The following is an 18,870-nucleotide window of genomic DNA, read 5'->3' as shown; positions in this document are numbered from 1 at the left end:
GAACCAGGCGTTATTTTTTGTTTTTAAAATCTGTCGCCAGCATCTGTTGACTGGCTGCTGTCACTCCCGCAACCCTGATGCCACATGCAGAGGGGATACAGCAGTCCCTGGGGCTTGCTCCAGGGGACACCCCCCCCGCTTCCCCCCCCCCATTTGCAGGTTCCCTGTGCTGCTTCTCCTCTCTAGATAATGGGGTGGGGAGGGCAGGGGCAGAAGCGACCACCCGACTTGTCTGTTCTTTGCACTTGACTGCTGTAAACGCTCCAGGCACTCGGGTGCTTTTTGGAACGGAGGCGATGAAGATGACTGCCTGGGCTGCGAGTGGGGAAAGGGCAGGGCAACGTAAGCCCTGTGCCCCCAGTAAGTAGTTGCCGCCTGTGTCTGGTCTCTGCTGGGCTGAGGTGTCAGTCATCCCTCGTCCAGCCGCTGCTCCGAAGAGGATCGTTGTGGGGATGCTGCTGCCCGGCGACCAAAATGGGGTCCTACAGCTCGGAGGCTGCAAAGGCGCGGTGGTGCCCCTGTAACGGCACCCGTGGTCCAACGGTAACGGCAGTGCGGCACGGGGGGAGAGTGGCGCCGCGCTCGTTGCTTCCTCCCGGTAAGGAAATGCCGGTGCCGCCCCACGTGCGCGGTGTGGGCGGGCGCTCAGCGGGCAAAGCGCGGAACAGCAGCGGCGGCACCGCACAGGTGCGCAGCAGCGCCGCCGCGTCGGGTGCTGCCGCCTTGTGGGCAAAATGTGGTACTGCAGCCCGGCGTTCGCGCGCCGGCTCTGAGCCCTCCGGCGCGCCGTCCGGGAGCACCGTGGCGGCGCGCAGGGCGCGGGTCTCGGCGGCAGCGGGCGAGCGCCGGGACCGCGGGTGAGGCGAGCGATCCGCTCCGGCGGGGGCGGTGGCGAGGGGTGCCTCCTGGCCGGCCGGGGCTGGCGGGACGGGAAGCTGCGAAGCGGCCGCCGCGGCAGGCTCCCGGTCCGCCGGAGGCGAGCCGGGCCAGGGCAGCGCCGGGCAGTTCCCCGAGAGCCGATAGAAGGGAAGAGGGGACGGAGGCGGGCACCCCGCAGGCGCGGCCAACGGGCGCCTTCCCCCGAGTCGCCGGAGCTCCGACACGGCGTGGCGGCAACCGCGCATGCGCGGCGGCGCTCCTGGCGTTGCCCAGCAGCCGGAGCGCGTTACGGCAGCTCGGCAGCCGCGCATGCGCGGTGGGCCTTTTACGGCGCTCGCCGCTGTTGCCCGGCAACCAAAGCGTGACACGACGCCTCGGCCACCGCGCATGCGCGGCTCTGCGGTTTACGGCGCTCGCGCTGTTGCCCAGCAACCGGAGCGCGTTACGGCAGCTCGGCAACCGCGCATGCGCGGTGCGCCTTTTACGGCGCTCGCCGCTGTTGCCCGGCAACCAAAGCGCGACACGACGCCTCGGCCACCGCGCATGCGCGGCTCTGCGGTTTACGGCGCTCGCGCTGTTGCCCAGCAACCGGAGCGCGTTACGGCAGCTCGGCAACCGCGCATGCGCGGTGCGCCTTTTACGGCGCTCGCCGCTGTTGCCCGGCAACCAAAGCGCGACACGACGCCTCGGCCACCGCGCATGCGCGGCTGCGCGGTTTACGGCGCTCCACCTGTTGCCCGGCAACCAAAACGCGGCACTGGCGTTCGGGTGCCGCGCATGCGCGGTGGCGCCTTTTGCCGCCCTCCTGCTGTTGCCCGGCAACCAAAACGCGGTACAGCGGCTCGGGAGCCGCGCATGCGCGGTAGCGGCGCGTTTCTCCTGCGCTCTCTTCCGCCACCTATTGAGCAGAGCTCGGTACTGCGGCTGGGGTGCCGCGCATGCGCGCTGGCGCGTTGTGCCAAGCGCTCGCCGCTGCCACCCCGCGACCAATGGTCGGTACTGCAGCTCGGAGGCTGCGAGTGCGCGGGGCTGCCCCGGTCCTGCACGTGCCGTCCGACGGTAACGGCAATGCGGCACCGGCGGGAGGTGCCGCCGCGCTCGTTGCTTCCTCCCGGTAAGGAAACGCCGCCGGCAAGGAAAGCTGGCACGGGCTGTCGCTGCCCGGCCTCCCTCTCCTCGCGGCGCGGGAGCACGAAGGGACAGGCGGGGCGCTTACCGGCTGCGGGCAGGAGCTGCTGCGGCTGAAGCTGGAGAGGCCACAGAAAGGTAGAGAAGAAGAAATGGAAGGCCGGCCGGCCGGCCGGCAGCTGCCTCCCGCTGCAGGCAAGAGAGAGCCTGCCTCTCCGCGTGTGGAAGGATCCCTCTTTGTAGTCCGCAGGGTCCGTATGCAGCACCGACGGTGCGGTACGGCCACGTAGTGTGCGAGCGAGCGAGGCTTCGTGCCTGGGAAGCCTCGTCTTGCAAGACCTACAAGACGCGTGTTCTCCTAGGGGGAGGACGGCCGTGCCGCCGGAGTTACAGAAGAGGAGGGGAGCGGGAGAGGGGCAGAAAGAAGCGTCTGAACTGGCAAATTCTCCTGGCAGCGCCAAGAACGAGAGCTGTGGTGAGCCCCGGGCCCTCGGGGCCCTGACTCCCCTCTTCTGCGTTCTGGTCCCGCCCTGCCCCTCCCCTGGTCCCCTCTCTTTCCCACACCGCTGCCTTTTTTTTTTTCTTTTTTCTTTTTTTTTTTTTCTTTTTCTTTCCTCCCTTGTACCTCTGATACTGAAAAGCCGGTCGAAGAAACTCCCTAAGACTCGTTTTGGAGTTTTAGAAAGCAGGCATTCTTCATTGCAGCGCTGGATGCACGGGGGATAGTTCCACCTAGCGTGCATGCCACAGCTTTAGCACAAACAGGTTATAGAGAATAACTAATGGCATATTAATCAGATTAGAATACGTATACATAAAAATGATTATAACTGATTATCGTAGTACTGCCTACATCCGATCACGCGCAATGAAGGATCCCTTTGAGGCAAAGGGCTGCTTTTACCACCACGGACCCATTTGAAGTTCTTGCTGGCTGTCCTTGAAGTCTTTATTCTCGTCCTTGTTCTTTGATCTTGAAGCTTAACGCAGTTTCAATCACGTGTGGTCAGTTTCAGCATTGTTCTCATCTGGCGTCCAGGAACATCTAGTCATAAGAGCAAAGAACTGCAAAACTTAGGAGTACCTACCTCTGCTAGTCGATTGCTTGGCTGTACTTTTGTCTATTGTTTCAATCGTAGTGTTAGTATAAGATTTCTAATAATTATTTACCAAATCTCACTTTTGCAGTCACCTAGCAGCAAACCAGTTTCCACAGCTGGTACAAAATATTAAAACCATCCCAATATTTAGACGGGCCATACAGAATGTATGGAAATATGCTATCAGAGGTGTCTGAGGGGCAGGGGGAGCGCCGGGGGGGCGCCCCGAGCCCCGGAGCAGACTCGCTGGCGGGACTCGATAGGCACGCGACTGACTGAATAAACGCTGGCCGGCCGGCCTCTTTGCCCTCCGGGCTGCGTTTGCGCTCCCTTTGCACGGGGCGAGGGGCCGTGAGGGAGCCCAGGGGAGGAGGAGGAGGTGAGGCGCTGGGGGGGTCGGGCCGTGCCCCCCCTGTTCCTGCTGGGCTCCGGCTGTTGCAAATATTCTGGTAAAGAAATCAAAATTTAATCACATAGAAGAGTTAGGTTTGATTAAGAAGTAAAATTGTGAAGCATAACGTATGGGATTGTCAAGTTTGAAACGTAGCCATAGAAACTTTAGGAGCTGTGTTACGTGTGACTCTAGGAACCTTAATATTGTTAAAGTTTGAAAGAGCTAACCCTAGAAACCTCACCAGGAAGTTACTGGCTTTTCTACGTTCTGTTTCAGGAAACTAAGGAAACTGTCGTGGACACCAGTTTGCTGCTTGGAAACCCCCTTACCCTTCCCATCTCGATTTGAGGATCGAAGATGCCAGTCAGCAGAGCTAAGTGTAACTGACCAATGATTGTTTTTAAATAAGGCTATTGATAAGGTTATATAATCAAAGGACTGATCATTATAAAGGTTAAATTTAAGAACGAGCATAGTATGCATTTTTACAGAAGGAGCTTAGGTAACAATGACCTGACAGAAAAACTCTGTGAAAACTGGTGGATTTTGATACTACGTGGGGCACGCCTTTGGAGGAGCGATCCCCCGTGTCCCCAGCGCTGCGATAAACGAAGTGCCTGCTTCTTAACTTCACGTTGGTGTTAAGGAGTTTTATTCTGGATTTTGGGAACGGTTTTGGCGACCCAGATGGGACCTTGCGAGTGAGACTGGACGAGATCGAGTGTCGATCGAACTCCGGCCGGCACCGAGGCATTCTCGGGGAGAACCGTCACCCTCGACTCGCAAAGCTCCTCGCAGCGTTCCCTGCAAAAAAGGTGAGGCGCTGCTGCTTTGGAATTTGTTTGGAAAGCCTGCCCGTGAGGCGTGGCGAAAGCTTCGCAGGGTTGGGGCTTGGAGGGTACCCGTCTGCAGTGGAAGCCTAGGCGTCTGCCCGTAAGTCATAAGCGAAAGCTATTGCTGGGTTGGACTTTGTGTATTATTTGGGACAGTTGTCATTTGCATTTGTTTGGTAGTTGGTATTTGAATGTATATAAGTATAATGGCATTAGCAAAATTGTTTAAGAATAAGAGTGCAGGAAATGGAACTGCTGATGAAAAGATACCAAAAACATCAGCGTCGGGATGTTTATTGGCACGTTGGGGTGAGTTGCAGGAAAAATGGTAAACAAACAGAACTTTGAGTTACAATACTATATTGCGATTACTGTCGTTTTGTAGGAGAGAGAGTAACTGGAATAAAGTGCCATATGTAGGTTTGTTCTTTTTAAGTGAACGTATCTGACGGGGACCGGAAGGGAGTCTCCCAGCAGAACCTCTGGTTACGGCTAAACTGGGAGACCAGAAAATTGAATTTGCATTGACACTAGAGTCACCTTTTCAGTTTTAAATACCTTAGAGGGAGAGTTAAGTTTTGAAGAAATTGGTGGTGTCGGTGCAACAGGTGAACGAGAAACTAGACCCTTCTTTAAGTCTTTAACAATGAAATTAGGAAAGCAACGGGTCACTCGGCAGTTTTTGTATGTGCCAAATTCTCCTAAACTCCTGTTAAGGAGAGATCTATTTGAGAACTTAGAGGCAGAAATTAAATTTTAAAATGGAGAGATTAAAATTTTAATTCCAGAAACTAAACGTATCGAAGCAGTGGCTTTGTTGTTAACAGGATGGTTACCGACAGCAGAAGATTATACCAGTCAAAGTCTAATGCTGTAATTCCAATCGTCTGGACTGGGAAGTTCCCGGTAAATCCGAAAAGCAGAACCCGTGAGAGTTGATTTAAAGCCAGGATGGAATCCGGTAAGAATTAAACAATACCCCCTAAAACCGGAAAGTCAGAAAGGGTTAGTAATGGTAATACAAAAATTTTTAAGATACAAATTGTTAATAGAATGTGAATCCAGATATAACACCCCGATCTTGCCTGTTAAAAGGCTAATGAAAAAGATGATAGATTAGTTCAAGACCTCCTCAGAGCAATAAATCAAATAGTACAAGATATTCATCCGGTAGTAGCAAATCCTTATACTTTGTTAACGACCCTAACGGAGAAACAAGAATGGTTCACAGTGTTAGACCGAAAAGATGCCTTTTTCCGTATTCCCTTGGATCCCAATAGTCAAGAGGTTTTTGCTTTGGAATGGGAAAATCCTGAGACTGGGAGAAAAACACAATATACGTCGACAGTCTTGCCTCAAGGCTTTAAGAATAGTCTTACCGTTTTTGGAAATCAATTGGCACGAGACTTAGAGATTTGGAAGAAAGAAAGTAATCAAGAAATCTTGCCGGAATATATGGATGATCTGTTAATTGTAGCTGAGACGGAAGAACAATGCACAAAGTTAACTATTAACTTTTTGAACTTTGGGGGAATCAGTGGATGTCGAGCGTCAAAAGAAAAAAAACAAATAACCCAGAAAGAAGAAACTTATTTAAATGAGTTTTAAAATCCTAAAAGGGCAGAGACAATTGGGAACTGAGAGAAAAGAGGCAATTTGTCGTCTCCCCGAACCTAAGACGAAAAAAATTAATGACGAGCATTTCCGGGAATGGTCGAGTGGTGTCACCTGTAGATTATAAATTGTGGCTTGCTGGCCTGACCTTGATAGGAGCAGCTCAAAACCTCAAACAACGGATTGGACCGATGCCGAGCAAGCTACTTGCCAAGAATTGAAACAGGCTGTAATAGGGGTGCCAGCCCTAGGCCTGCCAGATCTCACAAAGACACTTGAACTTTTTGCTCGTGAAAGAAGAGGTATAGCTCTGGGTATCCTGGCCCAATATTTAGGGCCAAGTGGGCGAGCTGTGGCCTACTTCTCGAAGCGATTAGATAATGTGAGTCTGGGATGCTCTGGTCGTCCGAGAGCCGTCGCTGCAACTGTGCTACTGATCCAGGAAGCTCGTAAGTTTAACCTGAGGACAAAGGATTACTGTACGTTTCCCATATGATAACGGTTGTGCTAAAACAGAAAGGGGGGCATTGGGTATCCCCTAGCAGGATGCTGAAATACCAAGTGGTGTTGCTGGAACAAGATGATGTTTACCTAAAAACTACTACCACCGTTAGCCCTGTTGCGTTTTCAACAACCGCTCAAGTTAAAGGAGAACTGGAACGTGACTGCTTGCAGACAATCGAAAGAGTTTACTCCAGCCGACTGGATCTCTGAGATGTGCCGCTAGAAGAAACGGATTGGGAACTATATGCCGACGGAAGCGGTTCCATCTGTGAAGGAAAACGTTTATCAAGATAGACGACAACTACTGAGGAGGTAATTGCGTTGCCAGCTTTGCCTTCGACGATATCTGCCCAAAAGGCTGAATTGATAGCTCTCATTCGAGCTCTGGAACTAAGTCAAGGAAAGCGAGTCAACACTTGGACAGACTCAAAGTATGCTTTTGGAGCAGTACGCGCACATGGAGCGATGCGGAGAGAAAGAGGACTGTTACCTGCGCAAGGAACCACCATTCAGCACGCAGAACAAATACCGGAATTGTTAGAAACCATTCAAAAACCAACAGCAGTCACGATAGTGCACTGTAAAGCACATCAGTTAGGTAAGACCGGTCCGAACGCAGGTAACCGACTGGCTGATAAAGCTGCTAAAGAGGCTGCGGAAAAAGGCATCCTAGCACTAGTTCCAGAGAAAAGTATAAAGTTGCCTAAAGAAACTCCAAAGTATAACGAAAAAGATGAAGAATTAATTATTAGATTGCAGGCTAACAAAATGAAACAGGATAGGCTGTAACACCGACAGGTCAAATAAGAGTCCCACCCACAATAATAAGAGAAGTTGCCCGAGCTGAACATCACAAAGTATACTGGGGAACAGAAAGCGAAATATGACAAAGATTGCTTAAACAATTATAAGCGGATGTGAAATTTATATATAAAATTATCCCCGAATCAGTAATAAGATCATCTTTGGGATTATTAAAGAAGGAAATTTTTTTAGGAGAATATTAGCAAATTGATTTTATAGAATTGCCTTGAAAAGAAGGATCTATCCTAGTTTTAGTTGATATCTTTACTGGGTGGCCCGAGGCTTTCCCTCGTCGCACCAACAAAGCAAGGGAAGTAGTCAAAGTCTTGCTCAAAGAGATAATACCAAAATGTGGGGTGCCTGTAAGAATGTCATCTGACAATGGCTCTCATTTTATAGCAAAGATTAGGAGACGAGTTGAGCAAAGTATTATCTATAGATTGAGACTATCACACTCCACATAGACCACAAGCAAGTGGGGGGGGGGGGGGGGAGAGAGAGAGAGAATGAACTATACCCTTTAAGCAACAGTCGAGTAAAATTTGTCAGGAAACCTCACTCCTCACATGGGTTTAAGCATTACCCATGGCTCTATTAAGAATCAGAGTATAGCCAGAAAAGAAAGAAAATTGAAGTCACTATGAAATATTGTATGAAAGACCATATCGAGAGTCCTATGTTCTGAGTATCTTGAGTGCCTTTGGAGATAGGTTTTTAAAAGGTGTTATGATTTCTTTAAGCAGTTCTTTTCAGGAACTTTGTCAGTATGTCTCCACAGCTGGACCCTTAGAATTGGACGTAGCAGCGCATCCCTTCCGACCGGGAGATTAGATTGAATATATATGAAATCACGGAGAAGTGGAAAGGACCGTATCGAGTCACTTTAACAACCCTTATAGCAGTAAAGGTCTGGGAGAAGAACCTTGGCTTCATTATTCAAGAATAAAGAAAGCACCAACAAGAAATTGGAAGTCTAAAGAAACTGGCCCTTTAAACCTGAAAATCTATAAGTAAGTTTCACGTTATCTATTTGGGAAAACAGTTGTGTAAAGTTTATACTGTTGGGGTTGCTATTAGGAATATTGTCGAGGGCAGTAATCTTTTTCTGTGTTTATAGGGTTTATGTGGGTTTTTTTGAGGGGTTCTAAACATGAGATAAACAAAATGAAACAATTATTGTTTGAGCTATTAATCTTGATGTTAACCGTTTTTGTAATTTGGATTAAAAAAAAAATAAATCTAGTTTTGTAATTGATTCAAAGTTTGGTAAAGACACAAAGTTTAACCTCAGTAACAGCCTGCCTTCCGATTCCAAAGTCAGATGAAAATCTAGTTCCGTGGAGAATATTGACATTGAATTTAACCAAAACTTGAGAACAGATGTAGAACAATGAGAATCATTTTAGCAAATTAAATGGGATGGATTTAAAAGGCAATTGTTTTTTTTTAAATTTGAAAGAAGGAGTTATAGCGTTGTGAATTATAACATTACCAAACCATCCACCTCATGGACAAAAGAATTAATTTAATCGCCCTTCGGGAGAAACTTGTACAGGCACCCCTTGGGGCTGTCAGTTGCCCAAACCGTAGAGACAAGTGCAAAAAGGAACTTGGGATCATATTTGAAATATAAAACGCTGTTTAGAATTTACTGGAGTTCCAGGATCCTTGTTAGAGCCACCCAGAGTCGGGACCGTCTACGGAAATTTAGACTGCTTTAGACAACCAGAGAAAAATCACACATCCTAAACAGAGCTGTATGAAAGTTTATACTTGCAGCTCCTCTGACCCCAAACTCCAAAGACTTTCTCTAGTAGCTAAAGCTCTAAGATGGGGATGTATTTGTAGAAAGTATAATAATATTTTACATGATCTTTGGTCCCCTCTTAATGACGGAAAAAATTTAGCTTGGAGTTGACTGTATTAAAGGACAGGTGAAAAGTTCAGGGTTAACAGTTTGGGGGACTAGTGATGAGATATGATCCACTCATCTTTTCATGAAGGAGAAAAGCAAATCGTGGACTTTAGACTTAATAACTCTCTCCTCTCTCTGGAAGAAATCTCCCTTGTGGCCTCGCTGGTGGACCTGGGTAAATGGAAAAGATGATACCTGGCAATCGCCAAGTCTTAGAAGTAAAATAAGATGGGTATTCAAATCTGTATTTTGACCCCAGTTAACACCTCTTCCAAATGAGGTGACTCTTGACATCTTTCATTCAATCAAGGAAGTGCCTGCTGCTTAACTTCCCATGGGTGTTGAGGAGTTTTGTTCCGGGTTTCGGTCCCCCAGCTGCGGGCCGGGGCTGGAGGAGCCGCAGGTGCGGGCAGTGAGGCTGCTGGGGCCGGCCCCTCCCTGGAAAGGGGGGGCTGCCGGGGGAGGGGCCGGGGCGGGGCCGGTGGGAGCCGAGGCAGGAGCCGAGGCAGGAGCGGAGCAGTGGCGGGCTGCGGCTGCCCCTCGGGAGAAGGTGAGCGGGGCCGGGCGCCCCTCGGACCGCGAACGTCGGAGGCGGGGGTGGCCCGGGGGAGGTGGGGGCCGCCTGTGCCGAGGCCGGGGGCGGGGGGGGGAGCTGGGGGCTCACAGGGGGGCTGGAAGCACGTGCGCGCGGGGCGGGGGGGGGGGGGCGGCGGCTCACAGGGCGGCTGGGAGCACGTGCGCGTGGGGGGGGGGTGCTCACCGGGCCCCGTGGCGGGGCTGCGCAGTCGCCCGGCGGGCTCCGGGGAAAGCCCCGAGGAGGACGGTGGGGTCCGTATCGCACGCACGGAGCGGCAGCGGGGCTGCGCCGTGCCGGGGCGGCGGCGGCGGGCGCTGGGCGAAGCTGGAGCCGGGCGGGGGGGGGCCGCGCCGTGCCGGGGCGGCGGCGGCGGGCGCTGGGCGAAGCTGGAGCCGGGCGGGGGGGGGCCGCGCCGTGCCGGGGCGGCGGCGGCGGGCGCTGGGCGAAGCTGGAGCCGGGCGGGGGGGGGCCGCGCCGTGCCGGGGCGGCGGCGGCGGGCGCTGGGCGAAGCTGGAGCCGGGCGGGGGGGGGCCGCGCCGTGCCGGGGCGGCGGCGGCGGGCGCTGGGCGAAGCTGGAGCCGGGCGGGGGGGGGCCGCGCCGTGCCGGGGCGGCGGCGGCGGGCGCTGGGCGAAGCTGGAGCCGGGCGGGGGGGGGCCGCGCCGTGCCGGGGCGGCGGCGGCGGGCGCTGGGCGAAGCTGGAGCCGGGCGGGGGGGGGGCCGCGCCGTGCCGGGGCGGCGGCGGCGGGAGCGCGCTGGAGCCGCCCGGACCGGCGCTGGGGGCTCGGCGGGGACTGCGGCTGCGCCGGCGTGGGGGTGGGCGGAAACGGAAGCGGCGTCCCCTCGGGGTCAGGCAGCAGGGCAGGCTGCCTCCCGGGGCATGCCGGGAGCTGTAGTTTTCGCGGACTCGGCAGCCGGGCAGCAGCGCGGCTCTCGGGCGCGGCGTAGTCCTCGCTGCCGCCGCGGCCCCCGGAGTCCGACCAGGTCAGACTCAGGAGCGTTGCCGGTTTCGCGTGGTTTTCCGCGGGCTTCCCGCTGCGCCCGCTCCCCGACCAGCCGTGCGGACGCGCCTCCCGGGCGCATGCGCCGTCCTGCGCGTGGGGCAGCCCGGCGTTCGCTCGCCGGCTCCGGCCCCTCCGGCGCATGCGCGGTGTCCGGGAGCAGCGTGGCGGCGGCGGGCGAGCGCCGAGACCGCGGGTGAGGCCAGCGATCCCCTCCGGCGGGGGCCGGGGCGGGGGCGGTGGCGGGGGGGTGCCTCCTGCCTGCCGGCCGCCCGGGGCTGGCGGGACGGGAAGCTGCGAAGCGGCCGCTGCGGCGGGCTCCCGGTCCGCCGGAGGCGAGCCGGGCCAGGGCAGCGCCGGGCACTTCCCCGAGAGCCGATAGAAGGGAAGAGGGGACGGAGGCGGGCACCCCCCAGGCGCGGCCAGCGGGCGCCTCCCCGAGTCGCCGGAGCTCCCCCGGCGCCTTCCCCCGGCCCCGCTCGGCCCGTCCGGCTGCCCCCAGCTCCAGCCCCTCCCCTGAAGCCTGTGCTGTAGCCGCAGGCAGCCCCCGAGCCCTGTCGTGAGGGCAGCAAGCTGGCCCTCCGATGTTCTCGAGTCTCCCTGAACGTGGGTGCCGTTAGCAGCGGCGCGGGGAACGAGCGGTGTCTGCGGAAGCCCCTGCGGAAGGAGGGGCTCCGGCCGGGGTCGAGCTACGCTAATAACGGTCACTGCTGCCTCTTTCCCTCTCCCAGAGGCCACGCTGTGAGTGCGGTTGTCCGCTCGTCCCCGGGGATGCCGTTGACTGCAGCAGCCTCAGGCTCGCGTGGGCTGTCTCTGCCTGGCCTCCCTCTCCTCGCGGCGCGGGAGCACAGAGGGACAGGCGGAGCGCTTGCTGGCTGTGGACGGGAGCTGCTGAAGCTGGAGAGGCCACAGAAAGGTAGAGAAGAAGAAACGGAAGGCCGGCCGGCAGCTGCCTCCCGCTGCAGGCAAGAGAGAGCCTGCCTCTCTGGGTGTGGGAGGATCCCTCCTCGTAGTCCACAGCAGGTCAGACCGCCAGGGTCTGTATGCATGACCAGCAGCGCGGTACGGCCACGTAGTGAGCGAGCGAGCGAGGCTACGTGTCTAGGGGGCCTCATCTCGTAAGAGCTGCGAGGCGCTCGCGTGTTCCGTTATGTGGAGGACAGCCAAGCGACTGCAGTTACAGAAGAGGAGGGCAGGAGAGAAGGAGAAGGAAGATTCTGAGCTGGCAAGGCCTCCTGGCAGCTCCAAGAGCGAGAGCTGTGGTGAGTGCTGGGCCCTCGGGGCCCTGTCGCTCCTCTTGTGCGTCCCGGTCCCTCCCTGCCTCCCCCTCGCTTTCTCATGCTGCTGTGACGTTTGGGGTTTGTTTTTGTGGTTTGTTTTTTTTTTTTTAATTTTGCTTCCCTGTACCTCTCCTCTTCTGTCTATTCTCTTGTCCTGCTCCCTCTTCCTCTCCCTACCCCCACCCCCGTCTTTGTCCTGCAGCCAGTTGCTGTTTTTTCCTTTTCCATCTCCTTGTCCTGATCTGCATCCGCCTCTTTCCCCGCCTCCCAATTTCTCTGGCCTGTTCTCTGGCGTTCTTTTCCTCTCTGCGCCTCTATGTGCTGCTCCGTGTCCCTGCCTTCCTATCTCTCTTCTTCCTACGTTCTGTTTCTCTCTCTCGCCCTTTGTCTTGCTCGCTGTTGCTGTTTATTTTTGTCATTGTGGATCTCACTGGCCCTGTCCTCCTTCCTGTTCATCTCTTACTCTCTGTGACCCTTTGTGCTGCTTCCTGCCCCTTTTTTATTCACCCTCCCTCTATCTGCAGGGCTCCTGATACCTCGCTTTCTAATTCCCCACTGCCCCGTGCTTCTCACGGTCTTTGCCTTTCTCGCTCTCTCTCTCTCGTCGTCATCGTTCTTGTCTGTCGCTCTGTCTTGCTTCCTGTCCCGTCGTTTCTCGCTGTATCCCTTTGTCCCGCTCCCTGCTCGTATTCGTATTCCTCTCTGTCCTGAGGACCGTCCCAGTTTTTGATCTCCGTCCTGCCGCTGTCCTGATTTTTCCTTCTCTGCCATGTTCCCTGTCCCTCTTTCTGTCTCTTTTCCTCTGTCCCTGCTGCTTATTTCTCCATCTCTGTCCAGACCCCTGTCCCTTCCCCCCCGCCTTGCTGTCCCTCTGCCTTGCTTTCTTTCGCTACCTTTTCTGTCTGTCTTTCTCTGCCCCCTTCCCTCTCCCGCCCTTTCTAACTGTGTCCCCCTGTCCAGCTAGCTGTCGCTGCTTTCTTTTTTCTGTTCCTCAGTATTTTTTTTCTTTTTTCCATCTCTCTCTCCCACTGCCCATCGCAGTTGGTTTTTTTTCCCCTCCGATGCTGGCCTGCTCTTTGTCCCTTTTGTCTGTCTCCTCTCTGTCCTTCTGTCATGCTCCCTGTGTCTATTTAATCCCTTCATCTCTGTCCTGCAGCCCGTCGCTAATTTTTTTTCCTCTTCCGTCCCTTTGTCCTGCTCCCCGTCCTTGTCTCTCTTTCCCTTGGTTCTGCCTCCCGTCCTTTTTTCCTTTCTTGCTCCATCTCTCTGTCCTGCTCCCTATCCCTCCCGCGCTCTCTCTGTTTCTGTGTCTTTCTCCTTGCCTTTCCCCACGTTGTCTGTCTTGTTGTTCCCTCTTTGGTTTTCTTGTTTTCCGGGTGGCTGGGCCCGGCTACCCGCGGGGGTGCTTCGGCTGGGAGGTTTGGGGTGGGGGGCCTGGCCGTGCCGGTGATGGCGGGGAAATAAAGCCTGAAACGGCAATCGAGAAGCGACGCCCTGCCTGTGCTGGGGCTGCCCTGGAGAGGCGTGGGGCCGGGCCCTCTGCAGGTCCCGAGCGCTCCCCGAAACTGCGCGTGGGGCCCCGGGGGCGCAGGGCTGTGGGGTGGCTACGCTCGGCGTCGCCCGTGGGCACTGCAGGGTCAGAAATGGAGAACAAGTTTTCTGTTCCTGGGGCTTGACAACAGGCTCGCGTGGCTGATTTGGGGGCTCGGAAACAGACCGAGCTGCGCGGCTTTGGGCCCAGAAACAGAGGTCCGGCCCTGCGTGTTTGGGCCTTGAGAACAGGCTCAGCGGCCGGGTTTTTTGGCTCCCAAACGGGCCCCGAGTCAGCTGGTGTGGGGGCCAAAAGCGGGAGCCGGCTTGGCTGGTTTTGCAGGCGGGTGGGAGGGTGTTGGGGGCTGCGGGGGGAAGCGGGGGGCGGGCAGGGTGCGTGGTCCCTCCCCGTAGATGGGGGTCTGGTTGTGTGGGACGCCGAAGTTCGGGAGGCCGGCACGCAGCAGGCCGAGCTCAACATCTGCGATGGTCTGTGGGGGGGAAAGGCGCTTTTCAGACCCCACGTGCCCTCTTTGAGTCCAGCTGTTCTTTCTGCGCCGCTCAGAATAGTTATTAAGTAATTAATCGCCCAAACTTAACGAATATTTACTTGGCGTGTAACTCTGCTGTTTAATCCTAATGCTCCAGTTCTGACAGCAGTTGATATGCAACCTTATGGAAAGCCGAGACCGTTGCACGTAGCTGGAGCTTGTAAGGAGAAGCAGCTGAAATCAGCCGGAGCTTCAGTGCGGAGCTGGGGCTTCAAGGAGCCAGAACTGTAGCAAGCGGGAGCTGGAACGAGGCGGGGTGTCCGCTGTCTGGAGCGTGCATTAGCCAGAGGCAAAAGTACCTGCGGCTGTAACGAGCAGGGGGCGCGATTAGCTGGAGCGTCTTTTCGCTGGCGCGTCCGTCGGCCGGACTGCGCTCCCAGCACGGCCGAAGAGCGGCCGGGCGCAGGCAGGGCTGTCCGCAGCAAGCAGCTCCGAGCAGCAGGGAGGTGAGTTGTCCTTCTGCCAGCGGGGAGCCCGGCCTCTTCCCTCGGGCATGCAATCCACACCACGCTCCTCTCTCTGCGTGGAGTGTCTCTCCCGGTCCGTTCCCGCGGGCAGAAGCGAGGTGGGGGTCCCCCGGCTCACCTGGGGCAGCCCCCCCCGCCCCGCGAGGGGGCGCGGGCGAGGTGCCGTCGTCCCCTCGGTACCGGGCAAAGGGGAGAGAAACCGGCTGGCGGGAGCTCCTGGGGTGCAGAGCCCTTCCGGCAGAATCCTCCCCTGTCTTTTCACCGTTGGCTGGGTGTGACAAGCAGGTTCATTTCTTTGTCTCCTCTTCTCCTAGCGTCACCTTCCGCGTCACACGAAGAAAATCCTGCGTGGTTAGTTCCGCTTGCTGCTCAGGTAATCGCACGTATCGGGCTGGGGGAGCGGAGAGAAACACTTGCGAGTTCGAGGGCACTACAGATGCTCCACGTTAAACCCACAGAGAAGGCAAATTTGCTGCTAGAGCCGAAAAGCTGATGGAAAAATTGCTGTTAACAGATCGTGCCCTGTTCCTGAACTGGTCTCTTGATGTGTTTTTGTTTCAGGTGAAAGAATGAAATTTCCTGTCTGGTAAATTCAGAGCTGCCTGTTAGCTGCTTTAGGGGGTCGAGTGTTTCTCTTCTCTCTGTTCATACTGATTTTATGGGCAAGTTGGAAACAGCCTTTTACTTTTTTATGTATAACTGAATTTTTAGGAATATGTGGTGTCCTTGTAGTTCATTTTTGAGCACCTAGATGCCAGTAGAAATGTAATGAGTGAAACATGATGGGAACTGGTACTTGATTTTTATTTGGGTTTGTTTTTTTTTTTTTCCCTTCCCCATTAAGAGTGTTGAGGGCATGTTGTCCCGTGGCACAATCCCCATTCCGTTCAGCGGAGTCTTCAGTCTAGGACTTTTAAGTGAGAAAGTTTGTCCTTCCAAAAAGGGACTAGCCATTCCTAGGACCGAGGCATAGACTTGCAAGGAGAGTCGCTTAAGTACGTGATCGGAATGAAAGCCAACTTTCAGCTGATGTTGCTGCTGTTGGTCTTTGCTTTCATTGATTTCTCCACCACTCCCTCGTGGTTGGGAGCTCTGAATTGTAATGTTTTTCAGTCTCTAACACATTTCCACCCCCACCCCTCAAAAAAAGGAGAGGCAGTGTCTAAAAGTTAATTAGTTTCCTCACAAATGCGTGAGTAAATAAAATGTGAGTTATGATGATTAAAACCATAGAAATGACACCAGTCTTGCAGATCTGGACTATTTCTGAACAGGCATTCATCACACGCAAAAGTCGTCAGGGTACGGATCACCTGCGCTTCATGCTCTGGCAAGACAAAATGCTGAGGCAGGGATGAGCTCTGAAAGAAGAAGGGGAAAAAAAAAAAAAAAAAAGAAGGATACAGGGTCACGGTTTTGTTTTGTTGTTGTTTGTTCTTCGAGAGTGCAATATTGACTGGTGCCAGCCTGCAGAGCTCTTCTGCTGCCTGACCTCTCCTTCTCTTTCATGGCTGTAATTGTCGTTTGGATAATTGTAGAAGAGCAAGCAAGTTATTTGCCTCTGTGAATGTGCTGGTAATACCAGGAAGGCAAATGCTTGAACCAGTAGTGAATAACTGGGCTACGAGTAGAATTTCTGAAGGAAGAACAGCAGCAGCAACAGGAAGCAAATAGCAAGTGACCAAAAACTTGCGTGTGTCACAGGCATCAAAGCTTTCTTGCCGAATGTTGTTTGGCAATATGTTCCAAATGGCTTTTTTTGGTAAACGTAAATTTTCAGGAAGTTCAGGGCTGCGTGTGGCAAAACGTGTCCCTCTGCGTACGCGTCCTGCTACGGAAATAGCACGGGTCAGTGGCAAGTCCGGCGGCCGGGCTGCTGTTCCCTGCTCTCGACGTTGCCGTAGTAGTGTTGCAGTATTTAGACCTTCACGGACGGGCTGAGGAATGGAAGGAGAATGCCCGTTTTCTGTAAGGGCTCAGAATGCCGACCCTTTTCTCTGCCTGCCGCTCCCCTGTGCGTGAGATGAAGCTGTTTTATTTTTCTCCCTTGTTCCTGGTCTCAATATTTCTGGAGCTGTTGCTGCTGTGGGTTTGCAATTGGCGTTACTGCGTTTTTGTAGCGTTCTGGCGATGGGTCGTTTCTACTGTGGCGGAGCGTCGAGATACGGTTTTCGGTTTAAAGCGTCAGAAACTACGTTCACCGGAACCGGTAACTCGGGGCGTAGGGGAAGCCGATCCGGCGCGTGCAGCTGTGCTCGCAGGGGTGCTCGGTGGCTCCTCATCAAAACGGCAGGGTGTGTGCGTGGACATCCGTAGGGTTGCGCTCTGGGTCCGAGAGCGTTAACGTATTTTTGCTGTTGGAAGATGGAATGGAGCGTGTGCCTGTTAAATCTCAGGGCGGTCAAAAGCTAGGAGGGACCCTGAGCGGGTTTGGTGGCACAACTGCGGTTTTAAAAGATCTTGCCCGTTTGGAGCAACGGCCTGGAAAAAATGATTCTTTTTTTGCAACGAGGCAGTTCACAAGGACAGATGTGTTGCTGTGCTCTCTAGCAAAAATACTCAACTTGGGACGTATAGCCTCGGCTATACTAAGGCTTGACAAAACGTAGGTAGGTCTCTATGTGTGTCACCTGCGTGTATCTAGGAAAGTGAGTTCTAGTGAAAGTAAAGTTGCCAGTGAGTCAAAAAAGAAAGGGAAAAAAAAAAAAGGCACAGTTGTCTGAAAAATGCAAAAGCTCTAGTGGCCTGTGTCAACAACCGTACCGAAGATGACGCAAAAATAGTTTTTCCTCCGCTCAGTCGTACTGTCTTCACAAACCTTCACAAAAAAAAAAAAAGGGCAGCTTTGGATTCCTCCCCAGCTTTGTGCTAATGTTTTTTTTTTTTTTTTTTCTTCGCTCAGCTGGATGTCAGCTGGCACCGTTTTGCCGTGGTTGCCCTTTCTTCTGCCGTGGCGGTACGAGACAGATGGAAAGATTCCGTAGAGGCCTGCAAGTACAAGGTACGCCTACGATGTGTGTCTGCGTTTTTCCAAAGGTACTTGCGGTACGGACTTTAACGTTGAGAGTGTGCCAGCTCTCCTTCTACTTTTTTTTACATGAAATATTTTAACACAAATACTAAAAATAAGTTCTGTTCTGGAGCATGTTACACCTATACAAAGTTTACTTCCCTCAGTTTATTTTCTCTTCCTGAAAGCATAATCTTCTGTTTCTGTGTGCTTGCTAGTAAATGATACTGTGAAACTAATTTTGTACTAAAAGAGGGAAGAAACTGTTCGTAAGAGTTCAGCTGTTCAGAAGAAACAGACTTTGTTTTCATGATAAAACCTTTATGCTTTTACAGTCAATGATTTTTTTTTTTTTTTTTAAATATCTTATAGTAGTACTCAAAAACGTTACGGAGATAATTAGCATCTGTACTAAAAGCAGTCAAGGTCAAAGAAGAGACGCGGGCAAAACGGGACAAATGGGCGTCGCATCTGTGTGTTTTCCAGGCTTTCCCAGGAAGCATTAGCAGCCTTGTAACTAGTGACAGTGAGTCCTGAGGTGGTTTTGATGAGTTACTGCTTCAGGAATGTATTTTTTCCTTTAACCTACAGTGTGTAATTTTGACTTCAGTTGGAAAGAGATTTTCCAAAATGGAAGTCTTTCTCTCTCAAAGAAATTTTGTTTTAGGAACTTCCCATCAGAGTGGATCTTCAGAGGTGATCGACTTGACAGTAGAAGTCATCAGTAACAAGACTTTTCACTCTCTTTAAAAAAAGAGGAAAAAAAAAAAAAAGTCAATTTCCTTCCAAAGACCCAAGCACAGCCCATCTTCCTAAAGTCGATGGCATCACTGGTCTTTGGTTTCTCAGTTGTAACAGTCGAGATAACATGAAAACGTGTTGCTCTGCATGCTTCAGTACTGCCAAAAGCATTAGGAAACCCACCAGTCCTTTTTGGTAGTGTGAGGTATTGCAGCGCTGGGGATTTTACAAATTGACTTGCATTGTTTAAACTGTAACTGCCAAATAGCTGTAGTATATGATTTGTTAGGTGTATGTAAGCAGTTAGGTATTTGTCTAAACATTTAAAAAGAGAGGCAACTGAATGTTATGGGTTTTTTTCCCTGATGTTTTGACGGAGTGCTCTGAAGTACTTTCTTTCTGTCTGGCTTTCAATGGTGCATTTCCCTGGCAGTTCAGTAGCACCTCTCTTGGGCAGCTCAGCTGGCCAGGTGTCCCTCCGCGTTATGCAACACGCACAAAAACCCCTAGTCCCATTAAAACCGTGTACTTTGGAGAGAGATAA

General features: G+C 53.4%; 1 long non-coding RNA gene across 2 annotated transcripts; it reads left to right on the top strand.

Annotated features, from left to right (window-relative positions):
* The first annotated feature begins 810 nt into the window (after positions 1-810).
* Positions 811-18,385, top strand: LOC142038567 (uncharacterized). 2 transcript variants are annotated; one of them, XR_012652599.1, is made up of 4 exons: positions 811-857; positions 11,479-14,554; positions 14,890-14,948; positions 17,478-18,385. It is a non-coding gene; the product is annotated as an uncharacterized LOC142038567 (long non-coding RNA). The 2 variants fall into 2 exon arrangements; XR_012652598.1 differs by having other exon boundaries at positions 11,479-14,948.
* The last annotated feature ends 485 nt before the right edge of the window (positions 18,386-18,870 follow it).

Source organism: Buteo buteo, chromosome 13, assembly GCF_964188355.1.
Source record: "Buteo buteo chromosome 13, bButBut1.hap1.1, whole genome shotgun sequence".
Classification (NCBI taxonomy): Eukaryota; Metazoa; Chordata; class Aves; order Accipitriformes; family Accipitridae; genus Buteo; species Buteo buteo.
Note: the sequence above shows the minus strand (reverse complement) of the source record. Positions and strands in the feature narration are given on the sequence as shown.